Source organism: Nuphar pumila, chromosome 16 (genome assembly GCF_984573655.1).
Source record: "Nuphar pumila chromosome 16, dmNupPumi1.hap1.1, whole genome shotgun sequence".
NCBI classification, from domain to species: domain Eukaryota; kingdom Viridiplantae; phylum Streptophyta; class Magnoliopsida; order Nymphaeales; family Nymphaeaceae; genus Nuphar; species Nuphar pumila.
In genome coordinates, this window is record NC_143264.1 from 13,208,618 (window position 1) to 13,226,198 (window position 17,581).

The following is a 17,581-nucleotide window of genomic DNA, read 5'->3' on the forward strand; positions in this document are numbered from 1 at the left end:
TTCCATCATTCATTGTCAATTTCTCATAAGCATTCATAAGAGTTGAACATCCTTTGCAATTTGTCATGTTGAACTTCTTGAGCAAGTCCACTGCATACTTTTCTTGTGACACAAAAATTCCATCATTAGTTTGTTGTACTTGAAGACCAAAAAATAGTGCAACTGCCTTAAATCAGTCATCTCAAATGCTTGCATCATTTTGCTTTTGAATTCCTCTATAAGAACATTGGATGAGTCAGTATATATAATATAATCAACATATACACATACAAGAAGAATATTTGGTCATTTCACCTTGGTGTATAAAGTGGATTCACTTTCACTTTTCTAAAAATTATTTTTGTGGAGATATACATCCAGTCGACTGTATCAAGCTCTTGGAGCTTGTTTGAGGCCATACACGACCTTTTCAATTTATACACATTTTCTTCTTTTCCTTCAACCACAAAGGCTTGAGGTTGCTCTACATACACATGTTCGTCCAAACACTCATTCAAAAAGGCTGATTTAACATCAAACTGAAATACTCTCCATTTCCTTTGAGTTGTCAATGCAAGAACAATTCTAATAGTTTCAAATCTAGCCATAGGTGAATATGTTTCAAAAAAGTCTAATCCATGTTTTTGCACATACCCTTTAACAACCAAACGAGACTTATATTTTTGTACTTTACCTTTTGCATCATATTTCACCTTGTATACCCATTTCACGCCAATGGACTCTTTCCTTGGAGGTAACTCAGTCAGTTCTTATGTGTTATTCTTTTCTATAGCATGCAATTCTTTACTCATAAAATTTTCCCACTTTTTATTCACAAGCACTTATTCATAAGTCAATAGCTCGACAACCATAAGAGCAAAAGCGCAACTATATATATTATCCAAAAAACGTACTTTTTTAGGTGGCGTGTCTCCATTTAGAGTGTGCAGTATGCCATGGTTACTAGTTGATGACGATCTAGCAACTTTCATCGTCTCATCATGAGTTATAGTAGACAAAAAAAATTTCTTTCTCTTTACTTTGCACCAGATCCAACACATTTTCATCAAATGAAAAATACTAAATTTCTTCTTTGATCCATTCTCATACATGTTCTTCATAAAAAATAATTTCTCTATGAATGATCAAATTTTTTTTATGGGATTGTATAGGTGATAACCCTTTGTTTTATCACAGTAACCAACAAAAATGCATTTTTCACTCTTTTTATCTAACTTAGAGCGTTCACTTGGATCAATCAATGCATATGCAACATAACCAAAGATTTTCAGTTTACTTACATTAGGCTTCCTCTTCTTCCATGCTTCATGGGGAGTCTTATTTCTTACCACCTTCGTTGGAGAAATATTCAAGAGATACACTAAAGTAGCCACAGCTTCTATCCAAAAATTGATTGAAAGTTGTCTTCCACTTAACATGCTTTTTGTCATTTCCACCACAGTTCTATTTTTCTTCTTTGCGACTCCATTCTGCTGAGGGGTCTTTCTCACTGTCAATTGCCTACGGATGCCATTTTGCTTACAAAAGAGACTAAAACTGTCAAACAAAAATTCATAACCTCTATCTATATGAAGAACTTTTATGACATATCTACTTTCTTTTTCAGCAAAAATCTTGAATTCTTTAAACTTTTCAATAGCTTCTTATTTTTTAGAAAGAAAATATACTCAACTCATTCTAGTAAAATTGTCGGTTAATAACAAAAAATACTTATTATTATTTATTGACATGGTTCTCATTGGACCACAAATGTCAGCATGCACTAATTCCAATGGCCTTCTAGCTCTCCATGCTTTTCCAACTAGAAATGGTTGTTGGTGTTGTTTTCCATAAACACATCCTTCACAAACATTCTTTGGAGAACTAATGAAAGTTAATCCAGATACCATATTCCTTTGGCTTAACAATTTCAACCCATTAAAATGTAAGTGCCTATACCGTACGTGCCAAAGAATCGATTGCTCATCAACATTGTCTACCAACTCATACTTATCAAAACAAGAAATTTCAAGAGGAAACGTCTTATTTTGAATCATATGAACTTAAGCAATAAGCTGCCCATAATTTTTTATCTTATATGCATTATTATCAAACAAAAGAGTGCAACCATTTTAAATCAACTGACCCACACTAAGCAAATTTTGTGCCAAACCAGGAACATAGTACACTTCATAAATTAATTTTTCAGTATCTGACTTTGTTTTCATCACCATTGTTCCTTTGCCATCAACTTGAACTTGATTATTATCCTCAAGCCAAACCTTCAACTTTACTGTTTCATTAATACATTGGAAAATTCTATTTTTTCCTATCATATGGTTATTACATTCACTATCCAAAAACCATATATCACTCTTACTCATATTAGAATCTATATAAGTAACAAAAAGATTTTTGTCTTCTTCTACAATATTTGCTTGTTGTTTAGCTTTTTCAAAACAATTTGTCCCAATATGTCCATTTTTTTTGCAAAAATTGCATTGCCTTCCTTTGTAATTTGGATTACCTTTATCACCATTGCTATATTTTTGGTAATTCATATTGGACATTCCTCATCCTCTTCCTCGATCATGATACTCGCTACGAAAACCTCCACATGCACGACCTCATCCATCATTCTTGGGCTCACTATTTTCTTTGACTTCAACTTTAGAAGAAAAAGTCTGCTCCAATATTGTGCTTTTTGATGACCTGTTCATACGTTGCTCATGTGTTAAAAGCAAACTCATTGACTCATTAAGTGTATAAATTGAAAGGTCCTTGGGTTCTTCTATTGTAGTGACAACATGATCATACTTAATTAAGAATAAATTCACCAAAAATTCTCATTTCATTCACAACAACTGAAAGCCTTGAAAAGAAATTTTGAATCAACTCACCTCCATTCATTGAGAATGTTTCAAATTCTCTACGCAAAGTTTGTAGCTTTATAATTGTGATCTTGCTGTCACCATGAAACTCTTGATTGAGAATGATCCATGATGCCTTGGACCCAGTGGCATTAGCAATTCTAGGAAAAATTATGTCTATCATTGTTTGTTGCAATACTAACAAAGCTTTAGTATCCTTTTGCGATATTCTTTACTTTCATTCTCTTTTTTGAAAGATTTGGTGTCTACATAAGCATTTTCTACCAAATCTCATAGATCTTGTGAGATGAAAAAAGTTTTCAGCTTAATAATTCAAAACACATAATTCTCACCATTAAAAATTGACAACAAGGACTGCAATAAATTGAGAGTATTAGAGTTAGTCGTCATACCGATTTTTCAAAAGATTATACCTTGTGTTTCTCATTTCAGCTTGAACCCACATATTGAACCCTTTTCTATTGAATCTCCTTGCTACACCATTTTTCTCTTTACAAACACGACACCCAATCAAGTTACAACCTAGCTTTGATACCACAATTGTTAAAAAAAAAAAATAGTTACAATAGTTGATCTCACATACAATAAAAAAAGTTGCTACTACCGTAGCTTTGAACTAAAAACAATCTATTTCATTTCACTCACAAGCAATTACATTGACACTATTTTATAGAGAAAAAAAAATAACCGAAATCCCATAAAACAAGAAACTACCATTCACAAACTTCTACCATATTTTTACTTTTCTAAAAGTTAGCCGCTACCTTGAATCCACTACTCAGGGTAGTTACTCTATTGTTTGAACATCAACCTTACATAATAATAGGGGATCTTGTCTTCTGCAATCTTTGTGCTGGGTTCTATTTTTTGTGGAAGCTGGTCTCCATCAAGCTGTAGCACAGGGGCATTCAGTTGCAGCCGTTTTGGTCGGGTGCTGTTTCTGATGGACAGTGCCGGGTCTGTCTTGGATTCTTGATGGGCGAAACTTTATGCTTGGCTGGCCCTTCCCTCTTTGTTTTCTGATTCTGATTTTGGATTCTGGTTACTGTTTGTTTGTTTTTTTTATCTGTGCAACAGCAAGTGATATCGCATCAGTTACTGTTGCTTTTATACTTGTATGATCTTTTAATTTTTATTAATATATCCATCTTTCTTTAAAAAAAATCTTGAAGGTCTGACTGAAAAGATACATTTTACACCTATACTTGCTATTAGGTGGATGTAGATTTTCCTGAAGAAACAGAAAACTAAGTGGGTGTACGTGATTGGGGCAGCACGCACAAGAAAAGAAATGACTAACGTTGAGGAAGGTAGTCTCGCGAAGTGCACATCACCCCAGTTTACAAACACCAACTTGCATATTAGATCATATTATGAAATTTAATTATAACAATGTTGTCAGTATCCATGCTTATCGTATCATATCACCAGAAAATCGATATGATATTGGCTTGAATCGGCTGTTTTTTAATAATTTTAAAAATAGCTTAAATTTATTTTTTTAATATTATTTTAATAGTTTTAACAGGTGTTATGTTCTGATTGACACGTAATATTTTTAATTATTTTTTGTCCGATTCAGAACGATACACTTGAGTATCGGTATAGGCGGATGGACCTGAATAGTTGGCCAAACGATGATACTGACAACATTGAATTGTGAACTGGAGGCATTGAATATACTGCATGAGGAGTACATCAATTATGCCACATTTCCCTGGTCCCTGAACCGTGGGCCTACATTGAGTAGGATGGATAATGACTGGGGACCAAATTCCATCCTGTGGCCTACATTGAGTATTAATGGTCATGTTTAATGGCTGCTGGCCGTCCAACCAAGGCTGGCTCAAAAAGATTTGTCACCATTTTCTACATCAGTGACAAAGGGTGCACATGGCCGCTTTCTTTGAATGCCATCTCAGGAGTTTTTCACAAACCCCTGAGAGCTAGAGCTTTCCGTCATACACACAGCACAGCCATGACTATTTTGAAACTTTATTGTACTAAATCTCACAGCTAATTTAGAGAATAAGTTGACAGGATTGGAGATGATTGAGATATAGAAGCTGGCAATGATACATGTCATCACTAATTTTTTGTTTCTATTCCATACCAAGTGCACCCAACTACCCCTTCTTTTTTCTTTTTTGTTTAAATCCAGCCTCACAGATTTTTTTTCTGTTTTTGGTAGATTGGCTATCTAGGGTTAGGCAGAACCCGACCATGCAGCTCGAGACGAGAATGAAGCATGCGACTTCCACACTAGGATATGTTCGGAATTCCCAATTCTCTGTTCCCAACTAAACTGATAATATGTGAATCTTAATCTTACTACTTAAAGATGGAAGAGGGTTATTAGTGCACCAAAATATGTGGCTTTAAATTAACATAGTTAAAGTTGTGGACTATATTATAGGTTACCTAAAGTTATACAGAATTTTGTAGTTTTTATAAGAGAGATTTATGAAAACTGTAGATTACATTCTTATCTCTCTCAGACGTGAAAATATATTAATTTTTTAAATAAATCAAATTAAATAAAATACAAAAATGCTTTAAAGTTTGAAGAAACTGCACCCGTCACGAAGACCTGGTCGCGCCGGCAGCGTAAAACTCTGAGGCTAGGATCCCTGCCGGGACCCTATTCTATGCATTGGCTTCTTAATGAATAGTTGAATTCATTAATTAATTTATTTTTTTATTGGCAGGTAATTAGGTCTAGAATACCAACTATATCAAGATCTGAGCTGAAACCCAAACTGGTTAGGTCCTGAACTGATCTTACCCAAACTCATTAAACTATATGGGCTTACTTTTCTCAGCCATACCTAGGCCTAACCCCAATCCAAATCAACATAAACACAATAACTGAATTTATTAAATTAAGACCCAACCCGATTATACCTGACCTAATACATACCTGAACCCTTTAACCCATATGGGTCCACAATTTCCAGCTAAACATAAACATAAACACAAACCCAAATCCAAATTAGATTGGGTCGGGTTTGGGTCTTACTTTTTGACCCGATTCAAAATCGGGTTTGTTAAGACCCTCCCAACCCAATCCAGTTACACCCCTGAACACAATCCAAGAGTTGATTCTTACTAAATCGATCATACTAAACACATCTTAGTGAGATATTGAGTCAAAACGACTTGCATCATATGATCGACTGTAACATGTGTATTCCTCCACCCTGCTTTCAGAGTACACTTCATCATCCTCTTAACAATTGTATGGCTGTATCGATGAGAGCTTATTAGGTAAAACGATGGGTTACGAAATCAATGTAAAGCATGAACATAACACGTCACACCTGTCCTGTTTGGCACTCAAATAGCTGTGGTGTCTTAACCTTTGTCGTTTCTATGCATGTTAGAATACTTTTCAAGAACTTTATTTGTTCCCTTTCACCAATATGTTTGACTAATATGCATGCCACCAAAGAGCAGAAAAAACAGAAATGGAGCAAAGAAATGAGAACACATTCTATCATGGAAAATTGTTAGATCTTTCACTTCCACACAGTGCCTACAAAAAGTGTATGTTAACTAATTAAAGGCCGACTTTCTATTGACACGTTTTTGTTACACCTAACCTCTACCTCTTTATAATAACTAAATGCCACTTCCTTCCAACACACATTTGTGAAACTTCAGCCTCTCTCTCTCTCTCTCTCTCTCTCTCTCTCTCTCTCTCTCATGGCATGCTCAAATCCAGCTCGCCATCTACCAAGGATCCTTCTGTTCTTAAGTTATCTTCTTCTTCTTCTTCATCTCTCTAAACCTAGTACTTCAACGGAAACCAACTTCAGTTTCAATGGATTTCTTCAATCCAAGTTGATCTTAGGTGATTCTTCTGCAATCACCTCAACTGGGGCGCTGCGTCTAACCAACATTTCTCATGCACTGAACAAGGAAAACAAGGGCCATGCGTTCTACCCAGTTGCTCTGGAGCTCAAAAATCACTCTGCAGCAAATGCAACTCTATCTTTCAGCAGTCGTTTTGTCTTCTTGATTGTGCCCAAAGGGGAAGGTTCCGGTGGTCATGGCGTTGCCTTCACACTCACGCCCTCCACCCAGCTCTCCAACACCATGGGCGGCGATTACCTCGGCCTCTTCAATGCATCAAACAATGGCAACTCCTCCAACCATATTTTCGCCGTCGAATTCGATACAGTTCTATCGCCAAGATTCAGAGACATTGACAACAATCATGTTGGGGTTGATATCAACAGTGTAATCTCCAGTGCCTCTGCATCTGCTGCTTACTACACTGAGGATAATAGTAAGCAAGTGATTGATTTACTTGGTGGCAATCCTGTCCAGGCATGGATAGACTATAATGGTCATGACAAGCAGCTCAACATAACCATAGCTCCATTAACGCATCCCCTCAAGCCTAACCGCCCACTGATATCTTCTGCAACTGATCTCTCATCTGTTCTTTCTGAATTCATGTACGTCGGATTCGCTTCCAGCACCGGGAAGCTTGCAAGTGAGCACTATATCTTAGCTTGGAGCTTCATGGTCAATGGAGAAGCTCCAGATCTAGACCTCTCACAGCTTCCTTCACTCTCAAAGAATGGATCTGCTTCAAGATTCAAGGCTTCCAAGCTGGTGCCATATTCTTCAACTTTAGCAGTATTTCTTGTAATGGCGACACTCGGTGTAATTTGTCGAACATATCGAAAATGGAAGCTAACTGCTGAGACATTAGAAGATTGGGAGCTGGAATACCCACATAGGTTCCCCTACAAGGAACTCTACAGAGCAACAAAAGGTTTTAAGAAGGAGGTACTAGGTAAGGGAGGATTTGGTAGTGTCTACAAAGCAGTGTTACCCAGCAACGGCATGGAGGTTGCAATCAAGAGAGTTTCACATGGTTCAAAGCAAGGAATGAGAGAGTTTGTAGCAGAGGTGTCAAGCTTGGGCAGATTGAGGCATAGGAATCTGGTTCAATTGCAAGGATGGTGCAGGAGACAAGAAGATCTGATTGTGGTGTATGATTTCATGCCAAATGGGAGCCTAGATACTTTCCTTTTTGAAGACATGAAGAGAAGCCTCAGCTGGGAAGAGAGATTCAAGATTCTGAAGGGAGTTGCTGCTGGTCTTTTCTATCTTCATGAAGGGTGGGAACAGGTTGTTATACATAGAGATGTGAAAGCAAGCAATGTGTTACTGGATGCTGATTTGAATCCAAAGCTTGGTGATTTTGGGCTTGCAAGGCTTTATGAGCATGGAACCAATCCTAAGACCACTCATGTCGTCGGCACGTTTGGTTACATGGCGCCGGAGCTCGCTCGAACCTGGAAGGCCACTACTAGCTCGGATGTCTTTGCTTATGGTGCATTGCTTCTTGAAATGGCCTGTGGGAGGAGACCTGTTGAACCTGAGCTGCCTAACCAAGAGATTGTTCTGGTGGAATGGGTACATATGTTGTGGAAAGGTGGGCAGATACTGAATGCCATGGATGAGAGGCTTGAGAAGAACTATGTGGAGGAAGAAGCAGAGCTGGTGCTGAAGCTTGGTGTGTTATGTTCTCAAGCTAAACCTGAGGTTAGGCCTAGCGTGAGGCAGGTGATTCAGTTTCTGGATGGCGATGAGTCGTTGAAAAACTTCACTCTCGAGAATGTGGTAATGGATGATAATCAAGGGTTCGACCAACTAGTCCTGTCATTTCCTTCATTTGATAAGCTATCATCAGACTCTAGTTCACAATTTGAGGGCCAAGAAACAGTGTAACTTGGCCATGTTTGCAAGTAAACCGTGTGGCATGCCGAGCTTCAGCACCAATGTGCAGTTCCAGATATTTTGGGGGTGTATTGCATTTCTATCTTAAACAATTTTTATCTTAAACTGTGGACAATGTTGAAGATGGTAGGTCTTCCCATCATTTGAAACTGCAATTGTTTCTGTAAACTAGTAGGATGCCCGCTGTGTATGTCAGATGAGCACTACTGTTAAAAAGTTCAGACATCTATGTTCTTAAAACCAAGAGTGAAACAAATGAATTATAATAGATTTAGTAATGCTTTGGTCGGCTGGAAATGGAAACAGAACACTCTGTTTTGCTTCTATCTGATACTGTTACTTTTGTATGTTTGTGACTTTTTGAGTTTGAGGGATGATCTCCCATCACCATGCTTTATGCTCTTTTGTCCTCGATTCTTCCTATATTTTGAATAAAATTTTTATTTCATTAAAAAAAATTGAATTAGGCATAAGGGTGTCTGAATCATGGATTGTTGTTGGCTATGGACTCCAATGCCATCAAAATTTTCTCTCTCCAGTTTGGAATGGATGAGTTTTCATGGAACTGGTTTTCATTTCCCCTCATCCAAGCACATCCTAGGGGAAATATTCAGGTAGTGCAGAGAAGGCATGTAAAGTTTGGGCAATCTCTTGCAAGGTTTCTGATTATGCATGGTCTGCAAATCTGCATCTCTCTTGGCTTGAATTATGGTTAGGAGATTTCCTCTTAAAATCTATGAACTGAACAGTCTGAACTATTGTTTTCTATTTGTGCTACTGTTGACCAAAACAAGAAAAAGGAGACGAAATAGAAATTTTCCAGCAGAGACGAAAGAAACAAGTGCAAAAGATACTACTTTCCCTTCATCATGTGCTAATGTGCTATTATTTTAGTACTTAGTTGACTTAACATTTGAAATTGTCTGTCTTTAACGCGAGATTGGCGATTCCTATAATAAGAAGAGAACATGCAAACAAGTGCAAGAGAATCGAATCAAAGAAGAACCATACGATAACAGCCAAAGGGAGGGAGGGTCCATAGGGTGGACGTTTCTGAAAAAGTCCAAAAGATGTATTTCTAAATGTATAGGGTTGATATGACGTGAAGTTGATATGAGCTAGCATCTTTGATTTGCTTATTCATTCATCATTTGATTTACGTTTATATGACACATGGATTCACGTTTGTTAATGCATTAAAATGATTAATAAGAATGTGTTTTTCTAGGGGAAGGAAAAAACTTCATTACTGACCAGACATTGGTTGGCCTCTGATTTGGTAAAATCCTTGAGATCTTTCTCCCCCCCCCCCCCCTAACAAAATGATATGTTTATTCTTCAATATATTTCTTCACAACTCACGGTGTCCTAGTGAGCCTGTGAAGGTTTTCAATTCTATACTCTGATTTACAAAATCATGGTCGCCCTGACCAAGAAAGCAGAGCTCTTGTGAGCTGCTAGCAAGATTTTTATAGACATGGTTCCTTAGGAAGTTGCATAGGAATTAGAACGTATGCTCTTTTGGAAGTACTACAACTTGCTTATTTTTTATTTTCAGTGATACAGATAACTTTTTGCTTTTCTTTCTTCATAGTATAGTTCACTAATGGGTTGTCTTTTCATTAAATATATCAATTAATTCATCAGCTTGGTGTTAAAAAACTGTAAAGAATCGGCATCCCGGGATTCGCAGTACCACAAGTCCGCGAAAGTCAATGCAATTTTAACAACTTGCGTAACCAACATGTGTATTTTCTCATTAATATTATCAATAAGAAAATAATTGTCAGTTGTTGGAAAGCAGATTTACCATATTTTCTATTGTTGGAAATAGGGCTAGCTATGTTTACAGAAGAAGATATGATTTTTGAACCTCGAATAAGATGGTGAAGGGTCAAGACTCTGTATGGGAACCTCCTGTCTGAAGTTGCCGGAGAGGAACTGTGGAATCCACAGCAGAAAAACAGGTTTGGGGTCATGGAAAATTGGGAGAATAAGGCACTGATCAGGTGCTTGCTGGCTCGAACTCCACGATTCGACAACCATTGTTGAGAGGTGGTAATTACCAAATATCAGAATTTCGGCAGTGCATTTATTCACTGGGTATTCGCATCATGAGGTATTCGCATCATGGTTTTACTAATGTTCTCTTGCTTGTGCCTCTTATGCAATTTTTTTTAATTAGTAAAAAGATGTTTTCTTTTGAGAATATTTTGTAAAGGAAAAAAAATATCCTAAAAATTTGAGAATCAAGATTTTAGACATTGAGTGGATTTTGGTAATTTATAAGGCTTTTTTTTTTTTTAAAGCATGCCATTTTTGCAAGGACAATACGTCATCGTTCAAATAACAAAATCCAAATGGGATGACAAGCTTTGGTGGATACCAACTTAACATTATGTGATACATATCATGGACATTGACATGAGCTTCTACATGATTGCAATGAGGACAAATATGATTCGATCCAGGTTTAATACCACTTGGGTTCAACCAAGTTTGACCCATTGACAAACCATGAACCATGGGAGCTTTGAACCAAGAAATGGACTTCATTGATGGTGAAAAAATATCACACCAAACCAAACAAATTGTCACTACAAGAAAAAGTGTTATTATTGGTGCGCCAGTAAAAGTGTGACCCATTGACACACCTATTTTCATTGATGCTATTTTATGTAGCACCAATGAAAATGTGAGTTATACTAATGCTAGATATACTTCGCCAGTATAAAAATCTTTCTCGCAAACACAAAACCTGCGCCAATAAATATTGTTATTTCTAGTGCAAAAAATACAACAACAACAACAACAACAACTATGCCTTCATCCCAAAAAATTGGGGTCGGAGATATGAACAAAAAAAGAAAATCATTCTGGGTCTTCCACATGAATCCTTCTCCTCCAATCATTTATATCCAATGCCATGTCCTCGGTGAGGTTCAAAGCATTCATATCCATTCCTATCATCTCCATTCATGTCTTCCTAGGCCTACCCCGACCTCTTTTAACTAATATATTTTCCCATTTCTCCATCCTTCTAATTGGAGCATCATTAGGCCTTCGCCGAATATGTCCAAACCACCGTAAATGATTCTCTCTCATCTTATTTTCAACGGGTGCAACACCTACCTTCTTATGTATCTCCTCGTTCTGAATCTTATCTTTTATTGTATTTCCACACATCCATCTAAGCATATGCATCTCAGCCACACTCATTTTTTGAATATGATGTCTCTTGGCAGCCCAACATTCTGTACCATATAGTAAAGCGGGCATAATAGTCATCTTATAAAACTTTCCCTTCAACCGCAATGACATTTTACGATCGCACAACACTCCAGTTGCACTTTTCTATTTCATCCACCCAACCTTTATCCTATGATTTACATCTCCATCAATTTCTCCATACTTTTGAATGATAGATCCCAAATATTTGAAACAATCATCCACCGATATTTCTTGCTCACCAAGCTTCACTATACTCTCATCACTACTTCATTGCTTGTTAAACCGACATTCCATATATTTTGTCTTACTCTTACTCAACTTAAAACCTCTTGCTTCCAATGTCTGTCGCCATAATTCTAACTTAGCATCAACCCTAGCTCTAGACTCATCAATCAAAACAATATCATCAGCAAACAACATACACCATGGCACATTTTCTTGAATTGATCTCGTAAGCTCATCCATCACTATAACAAATAGGAAAGCGCTTAAAGCAGATCCTTGATATAACCCAACCGTTATAGGAAAATTGGTTGTCACCCCTCCACAAGTGCGGATATTGGTTATTATTCCTTCATACATATCTTTAATTATACTAATGTACTTGAGAGAAACACCTTTCTTCATCATTTTTCACCAGAGAACGTCTCTAGGTACTCTATCGTATGCTTTCTCTAAATCAATAAAACCCATATGCAAATCTTTGCTCCTCTCTCTATTTTTCTCAATAAGTTGTCTAAAAAGATGTATAACTTTCATAGTTGATCTTTCAGGCATAAAACCAAATTGATTCTCTGATATCATGACAACCTTTCTCAACCTAGGCTCAATCACCCTCTCTCAAAGTTTCATAGTATGACTCATGAGTTTTATACCACGATAGTTTGTACAATCTTGTATATTACCCTTATTCTTATATAGAGGCACCAAAGTACTCTTTCTTCACTCATTAGGCATCATATTTGTCCGCCAAATCTTATTAAAAAGATTTGTCAACCATTCTAAACCTTTCTCTCCCAAGTATTTTCAAGCCTTGATAGGTATATCATCTGGGCCAACTGCCCTTCTTGATTTCATTTTCTTCAAAGCCTCTGCAATTTCTTTCTTTTGAATATTGCGCATGAAGTCACGATTCATCTCATGAAAAGGAATGGAGAAGTCTACAAGATTATGTGCATGACTTCCATTAAATAGCTTATCAAAATAATTTTTTCATCTCTCCTTAATCTCCTCATCTTTGACTAAAACTCTTTGTGTTTCATCTTTGATATATCTAACCATACCCAGATCCCTCGATTTCCTATCTCTCATCTTTGCAAGCCTATAAATATCCTTATCGCCCTCTTTGGTATCCAACTTGTCATAAACCTCCTTATATACCTTATCCCTCGCATTTCGAACTACTTTTTTACCTTATTTCTTTGTTATCATATACTTCTCCAAATTCTCATTATCATGACTCTTACTTAGATTTCTATAACACTCTCTTTTAATTAACCTTAATAGCTAATTTGACATCATCGTTCCACCATGATGTATCCTTTAGACTCACCCAATACCTCCTTAGCCACCTTTCTCATGTCACCCGCTATCTTATTCCACATTGATTCTGAATCCTCCTCGAGACATCAGTTAGCTTCATTAACTACATGCTCTACAAACATTCTTTGTTTAGCTTCTTTAAGTGCCCACCACTTAATTCTAGGATTTATCCTATGTCTATCTCTTTTGCGACATTGTCTAATTCTAAGATCTAAAATTAAGATTCTATATTGTGTAGCTACACTTTTTCTCGGTATAACCTTACAATCAATGCAACAACCCTTATCTTTCTTTCTAAGTGAAAAAAAATCTATCTGACTCGCATTAACCCCACTTTTAAATGTTACTAGGTGAGACTCCCTCTTCCTAAATCAAGTGTTTTCTAAGATCATATCATAGGACAAACCAAAATCTAAAATCCTTTCTCTACTTTCGTTTCTTTCTCCTATACCATAGCCTCCATGGATACTCTCAAATTCATCTTTATTAATGCCTACATGTCCATTAAGGTCACCACCGATGAAAAACTTTTCTCCATAAGATATCTCTTGTACTACTCTATCTAAATCTTCTCAAAATTGATGCTTGATGGAATCATCTAAACCTACTTGAGGTGTATAAACACTAATAATATTAATAATATCTATACGTAATACTAATTTAATAAGTAAAATCCTATCACCCTTCCTACGGACCTCAACTACATTCTCTATAAACTCATGACTCATAGCAATCCTTACTCCATTCCTATTTTTATTTATTTCTGTATACCAAATCTTATATCCCTAAGGTTCTATCACTTTTGCTTTCTCATCTACCCATTTGGTCTCTTGTAAACATAAAATATCAATATTTCTCCTACACATAACATCTACTAACTCTACCAACTTACCAGTTAAAAACCCTATGTTTCAAGTGGCTAACCTAATTTTATGATCTTTGATTAACTTCTTTACCTTCATCCGTCCAACAAAGTGAGGAAACCCTTGCCTATTATCGATACGAAAATAATTGGACAAAAAAAAGAGTTTTTTTGGCATACATAAAAAGTGTGCTAGTAAAATAGAAATGCATTTAAGAAAAAAATCTACCCTTTTTTACTTGTTTGTTTGCTCTCTCTCTCTATCGGCCACCACCGCTGGCCACTACTTAAGACCACGATTGTCGACCACCACTGCTGGCCACCATCATCAGTGCACCCTCTCTTCCTGTTTGCAGCTTGTGTTCCCCCCCCCCCCTCTCTCTCATCACCACAGGTGTCCCCTCTCTCTCTCTCTCTGCCACGGGATAAAGTTACTGATTTACCCTAAAAAAAGTTTTTGTTATACAAATTTAAAAAAACGTTTTGTCAACAATAAAAAAAACCCTTCACTTTTTAGTAATTATGACATTCATTTAATGCAACTTTGACAAAAGTAAATCTTAAGTTCTTTTATTAACCATAATAAAGTTTAGATGTGTTTGTAACAGTATAGAAAACTTAAATGTGTTTTTTTACTATCGCTTAAAATTTAGGCATGCTTTCTTAAATTTCCTTTTCAAAAATCACTTGTTATTCCTACACTTGTTTGACAGAAGTATGAATGTCTTAATTACTTTTTCTTGATGACGAGGAATCCATGTTGTGAGACTAGGCCACTTCATGGATCTACCCTGCCTTACTTGGCTAAAGTTATGGACACACCTGTTGGAAGATTACGATGAAATCTCCCAGGATCTATGCCACGTCATGCCTTCAATGATTGTCGACGAGTAGTTCAAGTTCAGTTAATTAAGCTTCTGCTAGGACATAAACAGTTCCTGCACAATGTGTGTGCATGAACAGTCCTCAAAATTGAAGTCTCCAATTGGCCAAAAGTGCAAGCCATCACTAAGTTCTTCATCTATGAGTTTTTCAGCAAAAACTAAATGATCGTTGCAAATGCATGTGCGGTTCACCAGGAATTAGCTTAAAAAATCCGGCCAAACTATAATCATGCATCAAGACAGGCTGAATTTTGAAGTCACTTTTAGAAGTGAATTCGTCTAAGATTTTGACATGTAAATACTCAATTTGATAGCTCTCGACCTGAAGAATCTGAATACACAATTACTATTGATTGATGAACTATCAAACTGGCTGGTATAGATTCAAGAACACTGAAGTTTGCTACTTATGAGGCCTGATTTTTTTGACAAGAGTAAGATTGCGTCCGTTCTTCACACGGGTTTTGATTTTAACCTTCATCCTGGCCTCCATCCCCGTTTCATGTCCTCCATCCCGGTTCAAATGGGGTGAGCCCCCCCCCCCCTCTCTACTGCCATCCCTATTTAACATGGTTCCCTGGGAAATTGCATAGGAATTAGAACGTATGGTCTTTTGGAAGTACTACAACTTGCTTATTTTTTATTTTCAGTGATACAGATATCTTTTGGATTTTCTTTCTTCAGAGCATAGTACACTAATGGGTTTTCTCTTTTCATTGAATATATCAATTATTTCATCAGCTTGGTGTTAAAAAACTGTAAAGAATTGGTATCCCGAGATTCACAGTACCACAAGTCCCTGAAAGTCAATGCAATTTTAACAACTTGCGTGACCAACAGGTGTATTTTCTCATTAATATTATCAATAAGAAAATAATTATCAGTTGTTGGAAAGCAGATTTATCATATTTTCTCTTGTTGGAAACAGGGTTAGCTATGTTTACAGAAGAAGATATGATTTTTGAAGGGAAAGGTCAAGACTCTGTATGGGAACCTCCTGTCCGAGGTTGCTGGAGAGAAACTGTGGAATCCACAGCATCAAACAGGTTTGGGAGCATGGAAAATTGGGAGAATAGGGCACTGATCAGGAGCTTGCTGGCTCCAACTCCACGATTCGACCACCATTGTTGAGAAGTGGTAATTACCAAATATCATGCCAACATCCATTCTGATGATTCCGATAGCATTGCGGCAGTGCATTTATTCACTGGGTAAGGGTTCTTTCACAAACAGTATTCACATGGAAATGCCAAATCAATGACCGATGCTCCCAAACAAAAGAAGCAGGAAGTAGTAAATCCGTGGTTTCACCTAGGGGTCAGGCCAATCTGGACCTGCCCATATAACTAAAACTTGGTTTGGGTTTGGTCAGTCCATGAAAATAAAACGGAAAATCGTACTGTTCTTGCAAAATGGTGAATTTCAATTCTTAATTTTTTAAAGATATTTTTGCCCCTTTGCATATATAGCACGTTGTTCGCAAAACATGGTTGCGAATGTCCCCAAGATGTAGAACCTTCTTTTACTACTAAGAAAAACCCATAAGAAAGGTTTTTAAAATTTGCGAACCTCCTTTAACTAAATACTCTCAGATTTACAAATGTCTTGACCTCTTCTTGCCTACGTCCCTTTGTGATTTTAGTAAAAGGAGGTTCACATGTTTCGGAGACATTCGCATCCATGAGTTGCGAAGGTCCCCAAAATATGTGAATCTCTTTTAACTAAATACTCTCACATTTGCAAACGTTCTCTAATCTATGCTCTTTATGTGATTTTACGTTGGGTGGGGAGGGAGAAGTTAAAGAAAAAAAAAAGAAATGATATGATATGTATAAATTGACCATGCATGATATTATGAGATGATTGTATATGCATGTTAATTGTGCAATACATGTTAAGTATTGTATGCCATGCATGTTATAAATATTATTTTGTAATAGCATATCGATGCGATAAATTATTAATAATATGCATTTGAGGAGATTGTGTTTAGACTTGAGTCTCATTTTATTTTATTCATATCGTATAAATAGATATATTGAGATTAGTATGCATAACTTCTTAAATCCCATAAGTGACGACCTGGTTCGCGGCCAGAGTGCAACCACTATGAAGAGTGAGCCACTGGTGATTTAATGATGTAGAGACCCTAAATCGTTGTGTGATTATTATAAGATAAGTGTGAGTCCTAATGTTATCCTGAGATTAAAGAATGAAATATGTCATGATCATTTCATGATACCACTCGTGAGAGAACGAGTGAAATATCAGTTTACGAATGTGGGTCTATGTGTTGAACTTAGCCTATGACTTAGGGTTACACTCATATAGTGTTTGGGGACTCTAGACAATCATGGATGGTTGAGAACCATCATGATAGGAAGTAACATTAATCATACCGACTAGCTACCGACGAGGTCTCCTTTTTGTTTCAT

General features: G+C 36.7%; 1 pseudogene across 1 annotated transcript; it reads left to right on the forward strand.

The window, feature by feature from the left end:
* The first annotated feature begins 6,575 nt into the window (after window positions 1-6,575).
* On the forward strand, window positions 6,576-8,901 carry LOC149812954 (L-type lectin-domain containing receptor kinase SIT2 pseudogene; annotated as a pseudogene). The gene has a single exon (XR_016428216.1). The product of XR_016428216.1 is annotated as an L-type lectin-domain containing receptor kinase SIT2 pseudogene (transcript).
* The last annotated feature ends 8,680 nt before the right edge of the window (window positions 8,902-17,581 follow it).